At 46.2% G+C, this 22345-nt stretch overlaps 1 protein-coding gene across 2 annotated transcripts in view; it reads left to right on the top strand.

Annotated features, from left to right (window-relative positions):
* Positions 1 to 1794: 1794 nt before the first annotated feature.
* The window catches only part of SMOC1 (SPARC related modular calcium binding 1), a 162356-nt gene continuing 141805 nt past the window's right edge, over positions 1795 to 22345 (top strand). Inside the window, exons 1-3 of one of the 2 annotated variants that reach the window (XM_066188207.1) lie at positions 1795 to 1947; positions 3196 to 3362; positions 9115 to 9151. The gene's annotated coding sequence lies outside the window, so the exon portion shown is untranslated. Of the gene's footprint in view, positions 1948 to 3195; positions 3363 to 9017; positions 9152 to 22345 lie in introns of those variants that run through there. The other variant, XM_066188208.1, reaches the window with a different exon arrangement.

The following is a 22345-nucleotide window of genomic DNA, read 5'->3' as shown; positions in this document are numbered from 1 at the left end:
GTGTCCATTGCTTCTATTCATCTGGGAGCTCAGCAGGCTCAGCCTTTGCAGCCCTATTGCTCTGGAAACATTGCTGGAGGCAGGCAGGAATGTCAGAGCTGTTCTCTGTATTCCTACTCACTTTCTCCTGCTTCGGTTGGGAACTTTGTTTTCCAGGCTGGCAGCCAGGCTGGAAAAGCACCAACAACAGTCTCAGGAGGCCAGCACCAGCATCCCCCATAGGGTGGGAAGGAGCAGTGGCTGTGGCTCTCAGTGGCTCTGCACATCCATGCCCACAGCTTCTCCCACACCCTCGTGAACACCACACTGACATTCCTGGGGACAAGGGACCCTTCAGTAAGTCACAGGTGGTGCCTTGAGCCCTTGTGTCACTGTGGTGGCAGAGTAGTGCCTCGGCTTGTTGCTGGGTCCTGGCTGAGCAGGTGGGGTGAGGAGGCCTGCAGCACTGTGTGCATTTTGATTTTCTGTAGGCATCTGCAAGACTACCAGGCAAAAGCAAAGGCTGACCAAGTAGCACATGGACAAGATCCATAAGAATTAAGAGAAAGTGCAGGAGCAAAGCCTACAACAATTCTTTATCTCTTTCTATCCGTCTCTTCAGGATTTTTTCCCCTGTGAATCCCCAAGCTTCCTAAAAAAATGCTTGTTTCTCACTGTGTTTGCCTTTTAGCTGTGTGCTGATTTTATAAGAATACAGAAAGAGTCAAGCCAAGCAATAAAGTGCTTGTAAAGTGTCACTGCCTTGGCAGCACCTCCTTTTCCCCTAAACTCAGTGTAGCTCAGGTTTTTAAAATGACCATGTTCTAACATTCTCACCCTTTGCAGGACTGTAAAAGAATGGTTCAATGATTCTAATAATCAAAAAGAATGCCTGCCAGTTGTTCTTTGTTCAAGCATTCCTACTGGTCCACAGTAGTTAATGGAGGAAATGCCACAGGGGCCAAGGAAAAGAATGGTTGAAGAAAGTAGAATAAATTAGGATCATTATTTCACCCTGGTTCGCGCTTGGACATTCAGTTATTTGACATGGGCACCAGAGCTGGGAATTCGCATTTAAGTGTGGCCAAAGAGCTGTATCTCAGCTCTAAAGCTGCTGCTCCCTGCGGCAGGACCTAGGAGGTGGGATAGCTGAAGGGGTGGTGGAGGAAGAAGCGTGCTCTCATTGCGGAGGGCAGTGGGCCCGGGCGTTGCATTGGCACGCTGCTGCCTTGGTGCCCAAGCCATCCGACTTGGTTAAGAGGGATGCGTTTGCCTTGCAGAAGCCGTCTGTTTCATCCCTGCGCAAAGCGTGCCTTTCCCTTCCTTCGGCCACTTCCTGGAAGGGCTCAGTTCCTAAAAGGTGAACTTCCAGCGGCTCTTCCAGCGTTCTCCGCCTTTCCCCCGCGAGCAGAGGGGCTGCGGCCGGCCGGCCCGGCGGGGCTGTCCCTGCGCTGCGCTGCCCAGCTGCCGCCGCTGGGGGGCAGTGCTCGCATGCCCTCGGGCCCGGGAACACGGCCCCGAATTCGCCGGCACGGGCCAATGCCGCGGGCGCCAAGCAAGCCGGAGGCATTGAAGGAAGTATTTTTTAAAAGAGTAAGAAATGTATACAGCTTTGCAGTTCAAAACGAGCTGTGTTGTGGATTATTATTTTTTTTTTTAAGGAGCTAGTGCTTCGTGCTTTCATAATGCAGCTTCATAAATTCATCTGAAAAATACAAAATGGCTTATGTGCCCCTTTCAGTGGTGGGGGGCTGAGGTCCAATTTCTTAGTCTGCAGCTGGGATCATCACCTCTCCTGTGTTTTTGCAGAATTTAACACAACCTGAGCTCAGTCCAGTGGCTGCCCAAAGGCCCTGTTTCAGCAGGTGTGCCCAACAGGAGCAGCGGAGCTTGATTATGTCAGATTTCACACTGCTGGCCCACAATACAAGACATGTCTTTGACCTCTGGTGCCCACATTTTGCTCAGGTAAGGTTTATGAAAACAGTGAGAACTGTACTGTTATCAGTAACTGCACTGTACTTGGTTAGTCAATTTGCTCATTTCTGTGTGATTTTGAGGCAATTTGCCCACTACAGCCCTGTCCACCTGCAGGCACTATGCTGGCGTGGGGAAGGAATGAGGGGAGCTTCTGCAGACACAGTCATGACTTGTTCCGGCTGTGGCTGAGGGCTTGGTCCCAGCGGGAGACCCAGGGTGGGCTTGGCAGTGTCAGCCAGAGCATGCTCCAGTTGGCCAGCAGTGAAAAAGAAGCTTGCTCTGATGCCTCTCCTCTGTCAGGGAGGTTATTTTAAATTTGAGTTTGCTGGGCATGTAGGCATTGTTTATACCTTGAGCAGTGTAGGAAACTCTGTAGAAAGAAATGCTGCTCCCAAGAGCATGAGGTGCTTCAGTCTTTCAGACCAACATTTCTATCTTATCAGTACGCTGAATCTTCCTCTGAATTTCTAGAGTGAGGCTTTCCACATGCACTGGGAAATACGTAAGGGCGTTGGGTGGGTGGGAAGGGTCCTACCCCTCCTTCCAGTGTTGTTACTACCCTAAGGGATTTGGAGTAACTCCAGACAGAGAGCTCTGGAGAAGGGTTATGTTTATGGTAGGCAAGCCCAGGTTGCCATGGATTTCTGGCTGCTGGTGATAGATTTTCTGTTTCCCTGAGGAACCTGTAGCAGGGGGCAATGTGATGATACATGGGAAAGACTCTGTTTTCCTTTGGTGGGAAGCAAGCTGCAGGTCTGGGGCAGCAACCCCCCTGCTGACAGGTTGAAAGGAACACTGGGGGCACCCCATATTCCTAGATGCAACGGGTGTCTCTGATTTTCCTATCTCTGCCTGCAGGAAGGGTGTCAATGTGGTGTTGAAGCAGGTTTACCTCAGGGGTAGATTTTTTAATGAAAAATTCTACAGAAGGAAGTGTGTACATGTCTGTAGTGCTTATTTTTCTCCTTAGGAAGAGATATTTCTATTTTCCATTGTAGTTAGTTATTTACTATGTTATTAGTGGGTCTAGTGAATCTCAAATGTTTCATTTCTTTAGGGACCAGATGTCAAAGACAGCTTCAGAAAAATTTGACAGCTAAAGTTTTCTTGCAACTTTGATAAAACGCTGTCAGCAGGACATTTCCCTAAACCTGCCTCCAATCTGCATAGCCTTGACTATTGCTCTTAGCTTCACAGGGGAAATGAACCTTGGCTACTGTTCTTTCACCTTTGCAGGGTGATAACTACACAGAAAATGCTGTGTTCTCTCTGGATCACGTGAGAAACCTCTGGCATGAGCTTGTGAGAGCTGCTGTGGGAAGCAGAAGGCTGCCCAGTTGCTTGCCTAACTTCCAGCTGTGGATACTGGACATCTACAAAGGGCAATTGCACGTTGGGCTGAGGCAAGTGTGCTTATTTTGTATCAAAGCTTTATATTTTAAATAATTTCATTCAATAGGTTGTGCTTCAGTTCTAACATCATAGCTTTAAACTGCTTAATTAGTGACATGCACTAGTACTCCTTCCTACATAATGAATATGAAGATTTAATACAGGAGATGGTTAGGAAAGTGGAAAGTAAGAAATAAGGTGTTCAGGAACAGCCAAGGATTAATGAAAAAGTCCAAGACCCTTATGCATGCACAGAAAGGCTGGTGTGAAACCCTGGCTCCCATAGGACACTCACAGGGGTGTCCTGAGTGCTCCAGCCCAAGGGAGCACCCCAAGTGGGCATGGAGGACAACAGGGATTCACAAGGCAGCACCACAGCTGGGGTGGGGCACCTGAAGCCACCTCCCAAGGGATGTTTGAAGGCTGGATAGTCCTGGACTGCTGGCCAAGGTCTTGTGATCCACAATCCATCAGTGGAAAAATCCTAAATAAGTATCTGTGTGTTCAGCAGCACTTGGATGTGGGGACCTGTTTGTTTACAGCGTAAGCTCTGACGGTGCTCAGTGCTGTGGCTGTGCCACTGCTTTTTAGTTTGGATTTGTGCATTCCATTTACTTTGTTCCCTTTTTCTTCAGCTTTTACTTGTTGTGAGTGGGCCCTGATTCAGTCTGAAGAGGCAAGGATGTGCAGAGTTTATGTTCTTCACTTGCAGGGGTAGAGAGCTGGACTTATTTCCTTGTTTAGCATCCTGCTGTAAGACATAGCCAAGCCAATTTCTGCCTCTTCCATCATCCTGCTAAAGCCCTGTTACTGCCTGCCTGGAGTGAGCTATTGGCCTTTCTGCATGGTGCAGATGTGCCACAAAAATTCCAAGAGGACTGTTGAAAACCCTTTGCTTACTTGTGTACTTTACCCATCTGCCATCTTTGGCAGCTCCTTAGGCCCATGTGGGCTGAGGTCTGTCTAGAACAGCAGCCTCTGGGTGGCTGGATCCCAGTTTGGGTGCCAAACATATTCCTATTCCTCATGAATGTTTTGCTGAGTTTCTGGGCAGGTGGAAATCTCGTGTATTAGGCACTGCTGTGTTATTGGTATTCCTGTGGTCAGCCCCTGTGCTTGGGCCTTGTCCAGGCACCCAGGCAATGGTGAGATAAATCCAGCAGCACAGTGCTTTTGTCTTGCTTTAATTAATTAGAGTAGGACACAATTATTAGCAGCATGTTTTTGTGTCCATTTGTTCATTCTGACAGCAACCAAAGGAAGCCATTATTTCTGCAAGAGGATGTTTCAGCAAGTGTTATGGTAAATAAGGCTAACAGGATCAGCGCAAAGGAGACGATCACATTCTCTTAAGGACAGCAATCGATAATCAGGCTGTTACATGCCAAATCCTTTCGAGAGGCACACTAGCAAGTTCACACTCAGATCAGCCTTTAATCTTGGCGGATCACTGACCTCTTTGCTGGCTGATATATTTCCCACAGTCTACTTGCTCTGTAAGACATGTGGCAGTTCTTTCAGTGCCGTGGGACACAAAGAAATTAAGTTGATGGCACCCACCTGCCCCTTCTGGCCAAGACATTTCTGTATGGATCACTCTAAAGATGGAAGGCCAGGTCCAGGCTTGACACTGGATAATGTGTCACAGCCTTCTCTGCTCCACCAGCAGCAGCAGCCATGGCTGAGCATGGCATAGGGTCCTAGAAACTGCGTGCTCCTCTGGCCCCTAAGGCAGGGACTCCAGCGCTTGGCTGCAAGCAACATTATTGTTGGAGGCAAAATGACACTAAAGACCTGTTCTTAATACTGACAAATAAAATACTTAGGCAATGTGACGTTGGTTAAAACACCTTAACGTTTTTTGTGCAATCCTAGAGAAAAATGACGAGACACATACTGCAGGGTGTTCATTCTTGAGACCTCCAGTGTTTCCTATATTCCTCATTTTAGTGTAATCTTTTGATCTTTGCTATTTGGTGCAAAGGTATAGGCATTAGTGAGCTACTCAATTTTATTTTACAAAAAAAAAGAAAAAAAAGTTTGTAGCCCTCAGTGTTTTGCAGAAAAGTTTGAAAATGTGATCTAAACTTCAGGAAACCAGAGTGCAAGTAGGAAAAGCTCAAATGTTTATAATTTTCTTTAAAACCCGAACAAAATGCCTTGCAGTTAAAAGCTGTGATTCTCTGGAGCCTGATAAATTTGCCTGCATTTGATAATTTTTGAGTATGTGGGGCTGGCAGTGCTGGATAGGATGCTTTTCTCTCCCCAGATAATATGTTTCTGCTGGGAATTCTAATTACCAGCCTTAACTGTTTCTGCACCTTTTTCATGGCCAGCCTCTCCTGCAGCTGAGGAGCCTCCCCTGTCCATGGGGGCTTGGAAGGGCAGCCAGGGGTGGTGACAGTGGCCAGGATTGCCCCAGTGGCAGAGGCTGGGCTGCCCTGCCTGGTTGTGTCTGGCCATGTCCTTCAGACCTGCTGGGCAGCAAAGCCTCTCCAAGGTCTTGCAGCCCGCAGTCCTGGTGGGGAAGGTGCAGAGAGCTCCCCAGGGGCAGCAGCCCCTGGCCCCTTGTCCCCTGCTCAGGGTACATGAGCAGCTTGGCTTGGAGGATTGTCTCCCACCTGCAAAGTTTGCTGTAGGGATGTGCACTTCCCTGAGGACTCATGAAGGGCAGGGGCTCTTTCCTCCAGGGACTTGTTTGCATGGCTGGTGACTCCTACGAGCAGGGTGCCAGTGTGACCCTGCTCCCAGCAGGACACAGAAAGGCACGCTGCCTTCCCAGAAACCTTGCAGGGATACAGCGACACTGCTGGGCTCTTCCCTCTGCTTCTCCCTTCCTGAGCCACCTCCCTTGGGCACTGCTCTTTCATATTTTTAGAAAGCACAGTTGATGTTTTTCAGCGCTGGCTTTGCACGTCAGCAGCCATTGCACAATGAGCTCTCAGGGGCCGTTTATTTCACAAGCAAGGGTCGTACCCTGCGACAGTGTTTTCCGTCACCTCCTTGAGAGCGCTCTGGGCTCCAGTTGCTTCAAAATGGCAGCTATTGTTCAGTGTCCCATGCCCTGCTTGAAACCAGGCCTCCTCCAGACATGTTTCAATAGCTCTTCTCTGTGATCTATTTATCCCCATGTGCTTTCAGGGGGAGTGGGGAAGGGCTCATTCCTATTTCAGGGACCAATGCACCAACATGCTACAAGTAGACCCTTTCTCTGCCTCCTAGCTTTCTGAGGTAGTCCTAATTTAATGTAGCATGAGCCCCTTGCAGAGCTGGAAGATCTGGAGGCTGGCCATGCTCACTGTACCAAGGTCTGTGCTGCATGGGCATGGGCCAGCCCATCCTTTACAGAATTATGCCTGCAAATAGGGAAGTTATGATCTGAATTTATAAAAAATAAAATATCAGCCCTCCGGATAAAGGAGGGCAACAACGAGCAGTGCTTTGTTTTACAGCTAGAGGGTGACCATGGAGACTGGGGGAGCCGTTTATTGCCTTTGGTAAGAGAATTGGCAAGATAAGTAGGAAACTTCAGAGGCTTCAGGCTGCCTGGGCAAAATCTGGGTGCCCTCCCTCACTGACTGGGCTTAGGGACTCTGTATTTTAATATGGTGCACCCTTTATGTACCGCTGTAGGTGAATGCAGCACTGCACTGCTAAATGCAGTGGGTTTGCTTGTGCCTGAAATAAAGCACACACATTAACATTGTATTTCCATCATTTCTCACAAAAGTATCTTATTACAGAGGGCTTGTTTATTCACCCCTCTATTTTAAGTGCCTGTGGGTCGTGTGAGTCCTGTGAAACCAACCTTAGCTAACCCATGCTATCTCTAACTAACCTTTCAGGGCTCTGTTTTCACATTTTCCCAGTTGGACTGAGTGCCCTTCCAAATTGTCAGCCACCCACACTGATTTATATTCCTTGAGAAATACAATTGTAGCTATTTCAATTACAACACACCTCAAAACCATAGATGTCTCCAAAGTTGTGAAGAACGCCCTAGTCTGGGACCACAATAATCCTGCCTCCCTAAATTTCTCCCATTATATTTTCGTGAATTTACCTGCATCTGATACTTCAGCTGGAATGCTGTATTCCATCCCATATGTACTTCCAGCATGTGCACATCTGCATGGCACGCTATCTGCTTCCCCTGACATGATGCCCACACTTCCAGATATACCAGGACTCTTTCTCCCACTAAGGCTTCTCTCTAGGTAAATGCCTCTTTTGCTTTGTCCTGTTTCTCCCCATATTTGCTCATCCACTTTGAAAACAAGTGCTCCATAACCCAGAATATTATTCATGTTTATTGTGGGCTGGTTTAGGATTTTGCCAGCAAAGAGGGCAGGTTCTTAGGACAATGTGCTTTATTTCAGGCACAAGCAAACCCACTGCATTTAGCATGTGCAGTGCTGCATTCACCTACAGCGGTATATAAAGGGTAATGATAATGTTGCCCAGAAGGCTAACACATCAAAGGCCGAGGAGCAGTTAAAATGTATTATGAGCTGTTGGCAGTGATTGTGGGGGGTATTCGTGTGTTGCTGATTTGGACAGCCCAAGTAAATGAAAACCCTCTGGATTAATTGGTACACCAAAGGGATTTGGAGGAAAATGGAGGCTGATGGAAAATGACAAACAAGGGAAAACACAGATAGCTGGGTGTACTGACCTGCTGTGGGGCACTGCTGATTAACTTGCAGCTCCCTACAGTGGCCTGGAAAGCCATGCAGAGCTGGGGGTGCTCTGCCTGCAGCTCACCCAGTGTTTAGGTGGGAGTGGACTGAGCCCCACAGGCAGCATCTGCAGCATTGCTATTTCAGCACAGCCAAGTGGGCAGTTAGAGGTGAGACTTACCAGGTGTCTTGTGACACCTGGACACCACAACACAAGGGTTTAATTACTCTTAATGATGTGGGGTGCTGGGGGAGGGAGAAGAGGCTGTGTGGTGCCTGGTGTCACAGAGCAACTGGCAAACTTCAAAATGGATTTGCACAGAGTCTGCTGGCCGAATCAGATTGCAACCAGAATTGAATGATACGCTCCCATCTTTAGCTAGGATACCCATATTCCAAGTACTATTTTGTGGTTTATTATTAAGGGTTTCATTTTACATAAACGGCCTCTAACTGTAATGTTACACTGGCAGCCATACAAACTCCAACCCTACTGGCTCACTCAAAAGCTAACTGAGCAGCTGGAGCAGGAGCACTCAACACAGCACCAGGTAAGTAATGCCCTTGCAGACCACCTGCCTAGTGGTTGGGGCAGGTGTCCTCATGCTGAGGATAGAGGGCAACTGGGAGTATTTCGTATGTCCACACTGGGGCTGCAAAAGAACATCCTCATCTTCTTTCTGATCAGCAGCTGTTTTCACTAATGGGTTTCTAAAAGAATTGTGCCAAAGCCAACCTGCCACAACTTGTGCTGGTATCAGTGATCTCCCATCTGGACATCACATGGCTCATCCTGCCAAGTACTTCCTCTGTCTTGTCATGGTCTGACCTACCCATTGTTGACTCTGGTACAGGCACTTTTTTACTGCTAGTCTTGACTAGACACCTCCAGTTTGCATGGTTTTCTGTTCTGTTTTACCAGTTCCTCCTCCAGCTCAGGAGTTTGTTTCATTCCAGTGTTCAACTCTGCACATTTCTCTCTTGCAGACTTGAGGAATCCTTGTCACAGGAAGAAAAGCAGAGAAGGTGATATGCTTCTTAACTTGGTGATTTACAAGGTATCTTTCTTCTCTCATTATTTCAGTGCAAGGAAGAGGGGAAGAAAGAGGCTGCTCTAACTGGTAGGTTCTCCCAACCACGTGTCCTTCTGGCAGCTATGTGGGTATGATGGGGATTGAAGGTAAAACAACACAGCTCCAGAGGGGTCTTTCTCTGTCCTTTTCCTAAATATAGTTATAAGAAAAATACTCAGGTAAAGTTAGCAGAAAGACAGAGAAGGAAAGTGTGTTGTTGTATGCACAGCTAGGATTGCTCCTTTCCCCCAGACCTTGACCCAAGTCTGTCAGGTTCCCATCTTGTCTCCCAGCTCTTTGTCACAGATTATTTAAAACATGGCCCAGCTCTGCAACCTCTGTCACTATCCATCCCACTGTCCTTCTGCTGGCAATCTCCTCTCTGTGAGTGTCACAGGAAAAAATCTTGCCTTCTGCTTGTGTCTGGGGGCATTGTAGCAGGGTGGGAGAACACATTTTTAATATAGTGAAGCCACGAGAATGAGCATCACCAACTTTTTTCTGACATGATTCTGAAAAATTCCCTGCTTTTCTCTAAATACAAGACATATATAAAGAATCTGTTTTTAGTCTTGAAGCTGAAGGCAAGCATCAATTTTAAAATCTATTTTTAAGCAAATAGCATTGTAATTTATAATGTTAAACTGAAGTTTTTGAAGTGCTCTCATCCTTGGAAAAAAGAGAACGCTTCATTTTTTGGTGACTAATGATGAAGTGTTTTCTAAAGGTGACTGAACATAGCACAAAGAGTCCTAAATACATTTATTAGCTTATCAAACGTAATTAATTGAACTTGGTTGCTAATGGTTATGACTTTGCAAGTGAAAAGTACCTTTGGTTAGCTAGACAGTTTCTTATCAAAGAACAACAATCCAGCATTAAAACATATGCAGCTTACTGAATAATGATGTTATTTGTCAGACAAGCAGAAGTATCATCACTGAAGTGCTCCCAAATGCCAAATTGGGTAATGTGCATAATTAGGGCCCATTTGATTAGATATGTGCCCATGGTAACAGCCAACTCGAGATCCATATATTAGTACAGTCTTGAAATAATCTTCAAGCGGGATGATGGCAACATCTGAAGCTTCACTGAGGAGACTTTCGGAACATAACCTACACACCGATCTTCTCTGATCCTGTGGTTATTCTTTATCTTATTATCTTTTGTTTTTAAAACAATGCATACCTTGGTTCTCAAAGGTGATACACTGCTTCCACAAAGTGTCAGTACACTTTTGTCCCTACAAGGAAGATGTCTTACTCATCTTCATCACATTATAAAGCTCAAAACCTTCCTATATTTAGGGATGAAACTCAGCAATTGGCAAGGCTGCTGCAAGCTGTTTCTAGGAGGTGGCAACAATCATCACCTGGAAGGCAGCCCATCTCAGATCCACTCTCCTCTTGCAGCCCGGGACAGCCCTGTGGTGGATAAAGTCTTCTGCATGTTCTTTTAGGCTTTTGCAGAAGCCTTGTGAAGAAACTGTAAGGTCTCAGCAAGAAACTGATTTTGCATCAGATACAAGTCTGTATGCCCTGAGCTACTGCCAACCCACAGGGAATGAGTCCAGAGGGTACTGTTTGGGCAACAGTGAAATGCAAGAGAGTGTTTAGCTGTAGATGCAATATGAATTGTCCCTGCAGTTTATTTTTACATGGTTAGAGAGTGAATGAGTTTGGAAGTGTTGGAAAGAACCAGAGAATTAGCAGAACAAATTATTATTATGCATTATTTATACAAGAGGGAAATATATCTCCTGGTGCAACACTGTATGTCCAGGGATGATGATAGGTGCTGTTTTGCAGAAATGCTGGCTGGGAAATATTTAAAAGAAGATTTTTTTCCCCTCAGTTAGGAAGGGACCAAGATACAGAGAATCCCCCCAGGTGAAGGTACCAGGGAAAGACTGGTCTATAGCAGGGAAGCCAAGGTTATGGGTGCTGAGAGTCTGGCAGGAGAGGAGCATGGAGTCTCAGTCCTGGCCAGTTTGGTCTAGAGGGCTAAGGTGTATGTGGCTATTCTGGTCATGTCAGCTATCCCACCAGTGCAAGAGAGCCACAGGGGACCCCTCACAGTGTCCTCACCTCACAGGAATAAGACAGGACCTGGCACCAGAGGACTCCGAAGATATGTCATGGATAGGAAATCAACACTGAAAGACTGTGAAAAATAAACGTACAAAGATATTTTAGAATGTCTTTTAGCTTTTTGGAAGAAGAAGGCTATCCTAAGCAAATGGGAAACAGAACAGCTAAAAAGCTTTGGCGGGTAGAGAGGGGAGGTTTTATTCCCTGGTTTAGCTGTTACTTGGCACAGGCAGCTCCTGGGAGCACTTTCTCTAAGGGGCCAGTGACACAGCCAGCCATATTTGTAGCCCTCAGCTGGACAGCAAGAACACTGTAGGAGTGTCCATACAAAGTCATCAAACTGTTACTGGATGCAGCATTAGGATTACACTTACTGAGGTGAAAGTAGATACATGGATCTACCTTGGGCCTGCAGTGCATGATTAGGAGCATGTCATCTTTCTCTATATCAGCATGTTCTTAACTATGCTCAGGGGAGAGGATCCTCAGCAATATAAACTAACATCACAGGTCAAATTATACTGAAGCTGTGAAATTCCTACACCCTTCCCTCTTTTCTTTAAGTATGTGCTGTTTTTAACACTTGCTCCCAAAACAGGAGATTATTCAAACCAGTTTCTTGTTATTCACATCAACACCAAACTATGAGGTCTGAAATTAGTCAGACCAAACCCTGGGTCAGCCCTGGAGTAGAGCAGGACTCTAAACTGGGTTGTGTATGAACCCTGTGGTGATGGTAGTGATGGCTGTGCCAGCCCTAAACACGCTGTTTTTAAGGTACCTTGTGGACAGCCACCACCTGTGTTTGACAGTGCACTTGTACTGGATATTCCCAGGCACATGGGGCCTCCTACAGACTGAAGGGCATTCTCTCTGGTCATGGGGCTGGAGGCCGGGCAGCTCTTTGGTGGTGAAACCAGCCCCAAGAGAGTCCTGGGGGTGCCACTGAAAGGCATGGTAGATGTGCTGTGTGTGGGAGTGAGAGTGCTCACACATACACGCATGTATAGGCAGTATTGGACCCTCCTGTGATAAATGGTTCTAAGTACAGCTTTGTGAAATTTTGAATTTCTGTTTTTCAGAACAGAACAAACTGGAGCAGAAAATAGGAAAAATTGTTTCCTGGAATTATAACAGTCATGTTCAGAAATGTTTCTGTGTTCTGTTTTGACTTTTTTTTTGGATCAAAGTGAAGCATTTTGACATTTCTGAGGTAGGAATGTTTTGTTTCAATTTGTTGAACTGACATGAAATGTTTAGTTTCAAGTCTGCTTAACATTAAAATAGGCAGTGCCTGTCCTTGGGTTTGGGTCCTATTCTCTCCTCTGGGCTGTGCTCCCTGGGAGCTCTGCCCGGCTCCCAGAAAGCCTGAGCAAGGTCTACGTTGTTCTCAGTGAGTGCTCAGCCACAAGCTCCATGCACAGGAAAAAAAAAAGAGACCTTTTCGGGAAAGTTGCTTTCCATGCTGAACTCAACTGAAATGAAAAAAAAATTGTGGCAGTTGGAGAAAAGTGCCCTGTTCCAGTTCACGGTGACAAAACAACATTTCTTGTCAGCAGCACCCCTGTCTTCCCAGGGACACTTTTTGTGTTACAGAAACTGTTCTCCCATTAAAAAAGATCTCCCAGTGAGTGCCCACTAGGTGTTGATGTGATCTACACCAACAAGCTCTGGAAGGTCTGCAGGCTGGACCCTTGGATGTAGTGGAGGAGCTGTCATTTGGTGTTTGTTGAGCAGATTTCCCAACAAACTAAAGACCCTGAAGACCCCATTTGCCTGCTTGGGGGCTGGCTGGGGCTGGGGCAGCCTCTGGCTTGGCTGCCCCCAAGGGAGGTGAGGGGGCTGCAATAGGGACAGGAATGTTTCGTGGGAATTCAGCAGACACGGCTCTTTCCTGCAGGTGGCTCTAAGGTCTTCCTGGGATTTCTGATGTAGTTTACATAAAAGTCAGTTCAGAAGTTGCTTTGGTACATTCTCAACAGCTTTTTATGGGATGAAGCAGATCCTACTACTTACTGTGAGGGATAATTGAACTCCTTGCCCTCCCCCTTTCCTGGGCAACAGCTTCAAAAGATCTCTGATTTTGCTCACCAATCAAGCAATCTCATTTGCAAAACAACTGCAAGGGCCCTGCAAAAGCAGAAGGACAGCTCCTTTGTTAAATAGTGCCTTTTGGTGACACAAAGGAATCATAAAGGTGATGGAGCTGCCGACTGGACAACCACATTTCCTGGACTCTGCAGGCTAGCATCCCTCCCCCTCCCAGCTGTAATTTCAGGCCCCGAGTCTAAGGATTATGCAAGGCTCAAGTCCAGTGAGAACAAGGTGCACTGCAACTATTCTTAGCTCCAAAAATTATTCCTGGCTTTGCTTTGAAATCTGAACCAGGGTTAATTTCTCTCCCCCTTCCCCCCCGTCTGTTTCCTCTCCGCTTTCATGTACCTATTTGCATAGACTGTCATCGTTAGAATTTCCATTAAAATTGAAAGCCTCCTTCCTGCATGTCACCTCCTGCAGCCCCCTTCCGCTTGCCCTGCGTGACTTTTGGAGGGCTGGAGAGCAAAGGTCCTGTGCTAGCAGCGCCTCCCGAGCCCTGCGTTCCCCCTGCCCTCAGTCCTGCTCCTCCGTTGCTATAGGAACATCCATCAACTTGGGAGTGCCACAGAAAAAGAACAGAGAGTTATCTTAATTATTTAATGATTGATTAATATATGTTTGTAGAGCACTTCAAAACAGTGCATAATTTTGTGAATTGTTTATTAACTGGGCAAGTGGTATAATTGGCTGAACATCCTCCACTCTCATTGTTTCAATGGGAGAAAAGGGTGATATGCAGCTTGCAGGTTTTATAATTGTTACATTACTAAGGGTACTAGTAGTTCTGTTTCACGAAAATAAATTAAGAGCCTTCATCTCAAGTTTGCATAGGCAGGGCTGCTCTCAACACCTGCCACTAAGATTACTCAAACACCTCCATTATAAAGACCTATGTTCAGCTGTTCTTTAGCAAGTTTCACCCACCTGGAAAGAAGGATTGAGTTTACTTCTCCTGAAGGCTCAATAAAAGGAGGAGGCAGAGAGTGCTGGCAGCTGGTGGTGAAACATGGCTGGCTGGTATGGGAACCTCAGCTGCACCACTCTGATGAGTGATGGTGTTTTTGCCAGAAGGCCGCAGAGGCCTTTTGATAAATTTGTGTGCTCCTTGCCTGTTGTAACAGGTTGGAAGGACTGTGTAAGCAGGTGCTGTCAGCTGGTGAGGAAGGATGGGATGAGGAGCATGTTGCTGGTGTTGCGGTGTACTGCTGTGTTTCCACATCCAGTTGGCAATTCCAGCTAGATCAATATCTGTTGCCTGTGCTGGTTGTAAATCTTAAGCTCTACCCAGCCTGACCAGGTAACCTGCTGAAGCCAGCCTGCCTCTGCTCTCTCCAGCCCCCAGGGCCTTCTTTGGGTCTGACTTTCCCTGGTGCCTGACTGCTCTCTGGCTTCTTCCCTCTCCTGTTAACAAGCTGTGACTCTTGCACAGAGGGATGCCAGGTAAATGTAGACTGGGCACCTGAAGAGCTCCGTGTCACTAAGCATGGGAGAGTCTGGGACATGCAACACACACTGCCGTGCGTGCTTGAGAACTAAGACTTGCAGCCAGCATGGTTCTGGTGTGAGCTGTTATGCACCTTGAAGACCTGTAGGGCTGGTACACCCTCGGTGTCAGGCCTGATGGTCCTAGTAGGTGAGGCAGGATAATGCAATAGAATACAGGCAGCTGATGAAAGCTGGTGCCCCCTGCCTGACTCAGCCAGGCTCCTTACCTGAATAAGGCCTGCAAGACATGGCTGCTGTGGTGGAGGATGATTGGCAGGGTAGAAATTCTAGCTGGTGCTCTTGGAGGGGCTGTTTTGCCCAGGTTCTTGGTATGAAGCACTGAAGTCCTGTGATGCCATGGGATAGGTGTTGATTAGGTGTGCGATGTGTACAGCTCCCTAGTTTTTAAGAGGAAGTACAGCATGAATAAGGAGACTTGCTCAATGAAACAAATTTGTCCTGGATTCACATTGGTATTTAGGAAGTATCAAAGTCTTTTTAATTGTAAGGACTCTTGGAATTCTCAGCCCCTGTGAATCCATCTTCTGCAGAGTAATCATCCCATAAAGGTACCTTCACATGTGGCAGCCACCCTTCAGGGTTTTTTATGGAGTTTAATTATGGATTGTTGCAGAAGTCTCTGCTCTACCTGATGAAAGCAGTAGCAGTATTAGGTTGTTATTCTGTAGTAGTTCAGCACTAGAGGGGGATGTAGCACGTGCTTTACATCCAGCAGGTTCCCTATGTGCGTGCAACAATATTTTACACTGGTGTTTATGAGGAGGCTGTTTCTTTAATTGCCAACATAAAGATTTTTGTCTTGCAGGGGCAATTTTCTTGCATAGGATAAAAATCAGGGAGGCTGCTATTTGCCAAGCCTTAAAAGACTGTGCTTGTAGTCAATTAATTTTGTTATGTTTCATGTGTGTCTTGGATATTGGTGCCTCAGAACTTCAGGCGATTTTCAGGTTTTGTTTTTGTTTTTGTTGTTTTTTTTTTTGGTTTGGTTTGGGTTTTGTTTTTGGTTTTGGGTTTTTTTTGTTTTTTTTTTTTTTTTTTGGGTGTATGGCTACATGAGCAAACAGAGGCTGCTCTTTAGTTTGGCTGTAACTCTAATCCAGTCTGCTAGCTGGAAAGGTCTGAACTCTGCCCTTCTTACCAAGAGGACACTTCATGTGCTGTGCTGTGGTACTGCAGTCTGTTGTGATGGAGAGTCCTGCAAGTAGCTGAACAAAGATGTAAAACCAAATCCATCCAGCTCTACTTGCTTGGAAAGCTGCACATTTCTGTTTTCAGCAAAAATGGCTCTTCAACTTTGAAGAGGTCCCAGTAATAAAAACCAGTTGTCCACTTCATGCATGAGCAAAATACTTGGCAAAAAAAGCTGCTGCCTTGAGGTTTTGCAGAAGCTGGTCAAATTCCTGTCCTCTTGTTTTCCTTCTCATCTCCAGTGAGCAATTCTTATTCCATGTTTTATGCAACAACGCAGGAGTGTGCCAGTGTGAGGGGGTGACTTGCTCGCCTGTTAGCCAGGGAATTTCTCCATGGAGCTTTGGGTATGATACTTTGTGAGAAGAGGAGCCAGGCTGGTGTATGCCATATATATGCACAAATGCGGCTGTAGTAAAAGGTGAGAACGTCAATTGCTGAAGAAAACCTATATTCAGGCCAGTGGCTAAAGACTCTCACAGATCCAAATTTTGGCAGTTTGCTCTATGGGAGATCATCATGTGTGCCCCCATGCCCTCCTCTCTTTTCTCCTGCTTGTACCCTGGAATTGCATGTGGCTGTGGTTCCCACCTCGTGCTGAGAGAAATGTCGGCTAGCCAGAAAAGATGTCCCCATTCACATTTCCACACAGAAACTTTTCTTTCCCTACTTTTAGTGCCTGTAATTACTTCTTTACTCCAGTGCCAGCAATCTTCCATCAGGCATCGTTATTAATGGAGAGAAAAGAGAAGGGAAGGGAGGGAGAGAAAGAGAGAGTGCCACAAAACTTAATTTAATCGCAGCACCCCATGCTCAATTTAACAGACACAACAGCTCAGAATGGGGTCCCTGTGCAACGGGAGGGCAGGCAGTGGAGCGTCCCTGGAAAGAATTAATTGTGGATGACAATGTGTAAACAGTGCAGATGAATAGGGCATGCAGGTGTGAGGCATCGGGGCCATCCCAGGGACTTTTTCACACGAATTTCAGCTCCTTCACTGCTGACCTGCTCCTGAAAACGTGATTAGTGTCGGCGTTGGGAAACCATTCAGGGTGTCAGGATTTGGCACATATTAACTAGCCCTGGGGAAGAGGGGAGGGAGCACATGGGGGCTATGAAAGGAGGAAGTCTGGCGGACAAGGGGATTGTTAAAGGGCCAGAAAATCCTCATTGCTCTGAGGTGCCCTTGCTTCTTGGAGGAAAAATGGAAGAGAGCCGAAGCAGAATAGAGCTGCTAGGCGCTCTAGCCCTTACTGAGCTATGTGGAAAACAAGATAATGCCTTGTGGAATACTTTTCTTTGAGTGTTCGTCATAAATATTACTGATGTTTGTATTAATGACTTTTCTTGGCTGTGGCTTTCCCAGTTCTAGACTCTTCAGCTTGAGAGACAAACAGTCAAAAGAAGCGGGAAAGTTAATGTCACAGCAGTGCTGAGAACAGGAAATATCTCCTGGGTATCACATGGAGGTTGTTCAGAAGGCAAAAATGCCGCTTCATAATCATGTACTATATATGTACAGTGATATAGACAGGGGGTTGTACAATGGGCCCAATTTACCAAGCCTGAGGTCAGATGTTCTTAAATTACGTTACTTGTGCCAGCCTGGCTTTCTGCATCCAAGCAGGGGAGTTATATGCAGAGAATAGACAAGGTTACTGATATCCTTTCACACTCATAAGAATGATGCAAGGGGAAGCATGGAACTTCATGAGTACTATTCCCTTATGCTCTTTCTTCCTTGCTGGAAATCCTTTCCCTGCCTGTCTTGTGACTTGGGCAGCATGGCAGGAGTGCTGTGTAGATGCCTGCTGAGATTCAGAGCTTTGTGCTCTCTAGACCACTGCAGCCCAAATACTTGGGTCTCACATAACATAATGAAAATAAAAGTTACTCTAATTGCAAACATACTTGTGGATGTGAATGTGAGGTTGGATTCTTGCTGGCCTGGTGATGGAAAAGGGCATAGCCACTGGTGCTGGTTTGGCAGTGCAGACATCTCTGTGGGTGGCAAAGTGGATCAACCTCTTCCTAGGCTGTTTTGGCTTGGAGAGATGGAATAGGTAGTGGGGGGGGGACATGAAATATCATCACAGAAACCATGAAGGCAAGTGTAGAAATCCCACCTCAAATTCAGAATTGCACTAAGTTGCTGTTGGAAAATTACCTACTTATTTTGCTTTGTAACTCACAATTATATGAGAGACTAGCTCAGCATCCTTTTGAGATAAGGCTGGTGGTGGCTATTGCTTCCTCCAAGGCATATTGTGGGGCTGAGGGAACACAGAACTTCTGTGCTTGGGCAGTGGAAGTTATGTCTGTAGTCCTGATTGTGGCGACTGGATGATTTCTGTGGTAAATATCTGAAAAATAGCGATGACTGTGTGGGAAAGGCACTCCTTAAGCACTAAAGTAACCTGGCAATGCTGGTATGCTCAGTTAAATTGTTGGTAAAAGGGCAAAACTTGATTGCCATTAAGTCCAGCAATATCTATATTAATAAGAAATAATGGCTTTATATAGTACGAACCTACAGAAAGGGTGTGTTGAGTTGTGTTAGTTCAGGCGTGGAGATGGGGCGAAGGGAAGGTCAGTAACTTGCAAGCAGTGAAAATGGGACAGCTGAAGAAAGTGGAGATGTGTGACCCCAGTCAGCTGTGTGGAACTTAAGGCCATAGCTCTAGCTTGACATTTTACAGAATCCTCACACCAGCTGTTTAACATGGTGCTGCATGTGAAATAGGCTCCTGTGGTAACAAATTGCCCCTTCTTGTAAGGATGTCCAAGGAGTGCAGAGGTTCTCAGGCTTCATGAGAAATCAGAGCCAGGAGGGAAGTTTAGAAGTCATATGGGGATTATGTATGCCTTCTCAAGGCAGTCCTGCTGCCTGTGGTACCAAGCATGGGGCCTGGGCCTGGCCAGGGTGATGACAAAGGGGCTGGGCTCCTGGACACTGTGGTCTTTGCAAAGGTGCTGGTTGAGTTGTGGTGCAGATGGGAGGATCTGTTGCCCTTCTAGGCTGCAGAAACTCTTGAATACAAGCTTGTTGTGACTGTGAGTTGAGTGATGGGTTTACCCACAAAAATTTGAACTGTTTACACTAGAATTCCTTGATGCTATTCCCAAGTTATTGTGCAGTTCATGTTGCTTTTCTTCTTAGTGCTTTTGTCTCACATCAGGTGCCCTTTTTCAGGCCTATCAGCTTATTGATCAAGCCTAGACCCCCAAGCATCCTGAGCCATGACTTCTGATCCATCCCACTGGTTAACCAGGGGAAGAGCTCTGATTTAAAAGCAGACACAGCTGAAAATCAACTTGGTTGCCTGACTTTTCCTTTTAATGTGAGAATCTAGCTTGATGTGACAAAAGGAAAAATGTACCCTTCTCTCAAATCAAGGCAATAATATTGAAAAATCCCAATAATCATGGGAAAAAAGTCTCTGAGGTGGCAAAAGGGATGTTGCTTAAAATTAAATTAAGAGTCAACTGGATAAGTAGTTCAAATTGTGTAGAATCTTAATGATGGCTCATTTGCCCAGCTCTGTTAAAGGTCCCCAGCTTTCTCTTGCTTTCTCACAAACACTTCTGCAGTTGATATTGGTTATCATATCTGATGAATTTGATGATATACTCAGTCCAGCTTTGCACATGTTTCTGTGCTGTGAGAGAGCATTCAGCAAAAAACTTGGCTGCTTTCAGCCCCCTGCCAGTGCCTCGGCAACACTGGAGTTTTCCAAAGTGCTCTTAGATACAGAATCTAAGTAACTTACTTTGCTTGTAGCAGGCTGGAGCAAAAGGTGCCTTTAGAAGAGGTTACAGCAGGGGGCAAGGAATCAGGAGCACTAAAGTGAGATGGAGAAGTCTGCCCTGGGAAAGAAGACCTGGAGTTCTGGGTGCATAGGGCTACTGGCACCAGGCTAGGACAAACCCTTGGTCTGCCAGGGGAAGAAGATCTGGGAACATCGAAAAAAGGCTGTGAATATTCACTGCTCCATATTCAGGCCAGTGAGACATATCTCACAGTTCAGTCTCTGTGGGGTCATTCATCACCTTTTCTTAGATGATCTGCTTACAAGTAGTGCTGGTCTGGCCGCAGCACAGAAATGGAGTGGAATGGAAACACTGATACAGAGAAATTATGAAAAGCACAGCCTGTGCTGGTTTATGGGTGATCTGAGGTACAATTAAATGTTGTAGAGCTTAAAGACAAGATATATTCCTCTCAAGCTGGAGATGAGTTGACTAATTTCAGTAAAATAAGTCTCTCAAACCTTCAGCCAATGCTCAGATGAAGTACACTCTGAGTAACTTGCTTTTTTCTGACCAGTTTTTGAAGTCAGCATTTATAGCTTCTGCATTCTATAGCTTCTGGGACTGCTTGCAGAACTTCTAAGCATCACTTCATAGACAGGCTCGTTGCATATTTTCTATATCCTAATCAGTGCCTACACTAAGGCAGAGGACATGCAATACTGATTTCTCAGTGCAAATGGTTCTCCTGGAAAATATTTTTCTTGGGTGTAGACCATGCGTTTGAAGGTAAATAAGGCGCCTTCTGTAGTTCCAATAGTTTACCTGTATTAATTGAACTGAAAACCAAAAAAACACCTAAACCTAGCTGTTACACAGTGGTGGAGGGTTGCTAATGCCATCCACTCTGGAACAGGCACCAAACTGGCTATGCTGGGATGCTCAATCTGTCTGTCCAGCTAATATCCTGCACTTCCAAGCCCTGTCCTCTGTCTGGGGTGGAAGCGGTTCTGACTCTGGTGGCATGGTTAGAAACACTAGGTTTGGTTCATTGCTGGCTCCAGTTGCAGTGGTCAAGCTGCTTGACAAATGCTCCCAGACACATGAATCGTGTATATTATTATCCATTTCTGTGTTCCTTGAACTCTTTTTTTACCACCCCTGCATCTCCATTTCCATTTCTCAATCTCTCAAGAGAGAGACAACCTGCACCTAACTAGTTTTCCCTCGCAGTCCTGGTTTTGCCATATCTCCATTTCTGAGTTTGCTCTTTCTGATACTGCTAACCAGGTTAGCTCAGGCTTATGTGCTATTACAGGTATGGTTACCAGGCATGCTGGCCTAGCAAGGCCCCATTTCCCAGAATGTCCCCACTGCTCCACTCCAGCTATCTTGTGGTTCGGCTGTTGCTCACACACATTCCCCGTAACCACACGAGGGATCCAGCCAGCCCTCACACCACCACCTTCTGCCAGCTTCTCACAATATTCCCTCTCACATTCAGCTTTCCACATCACATCTACTTTCTTGCCTGTTAGCTTCCAGACTCTTTTCAGGTAGCTCAGCCTCAGGCCATGGCCCAGCTGGCAGCTTGGTGCCTATGGTGTTAGCCCCATTCTCCTGCCGGCAGAGTTATTATTTGCTTGTAAATGATCCATACAAAGACTATAATATATTTATTGGATGACATAAATCAACTTGTTACTGAAAAGCCTTGCCTTTTTGAGGATATATGACAAGAAAGCCAAGGCAGAGGTCCTGTCTGAGCAGTTGCATGTTCTGCTTTCCAGCTAATGCCAAAAGCCAGAACTGTTTAATAACAAAGCGGACTCAAAGAAGGTGGTCGTGAAATGTTTGTGGATGTCCTTGTGTGTTCCTTGGCAGGTCTATGGTATCACCTCTAGTACCCTGAGGGGTGGTGAAACGATTCAGCTTGGTTGTTTCTTTCTCGCCTTCAAGAATGTGTGAGGTGTCATTTTGGATCTGCTAGGCAATGCTGGATGCCTGCCCAAACAAAATTGCTGGCCATGGGAACAGTTGAAGTCCTTATGAGAGAGGCTTGGGGGAGAGGGCGTGAAAGCAACCAATGGCAAAAGCACCCATGAGGTCTTTGCCTGTGTCTCTGCCCTGCCCTCAGCACTCCAATTTTGCACCTCTGCTGAGCCCCAGTGGAACCCGTTCCTCCTGCCCAGACAAGGGCAGGGAGAACTGTTCTCCATTCAGGAGTGCTGGGTGAGCTGAAGCACCTGCAGCCACACTGCTTGCTCCCAAGAGAGACAACTGCTGCAGCTCTGCTCTCGCCCTCCTGCTATCCAGCTGCTCACCTCCAGCTCCTGCTGGCAGCCATAGACCTCTGCTGGGCACTGCTAGGCTATTTATGCCCTGGAGGTTGGCACACCTGGTGAAAGATCCTTTATGAGACAGACTCTGATGTGTCTTGGACATGAGGACCACAAAATTTGTAATAAGGTAAAGAATTTGTTGTGAGGCCACAAATAAGTAGGTAACCCGCACGTAAGGGGAATGGGTCGACCTTAGTTTTCTGCCTTGAAAACTAAGTGAGATTATCCTAGCTGTGAGTGCCCATTAGATTTGTATTCATCTACA

This window comes from Chamaea fasciata, unplaced genomic scaffold (genome assembly GCF_029207755.1).
Source record: "Chamaea fasciata isolate MVZ Bird 193981 ecotype frontalis unplaced genomic scaffold, bChaFas1.0.hap1 SCAF_7, whole genome shotgun sequence".
NCBI lineage: Eukaryota > Metazoa > Chordata > Aves > Passeriformes > Sylviidae > Chamaea > Chamaea fasciata.
Note: the sequence above shows the minus strand (reverse complement) of the source record. Positions and strands in the feature narration are given on the sequence as shown.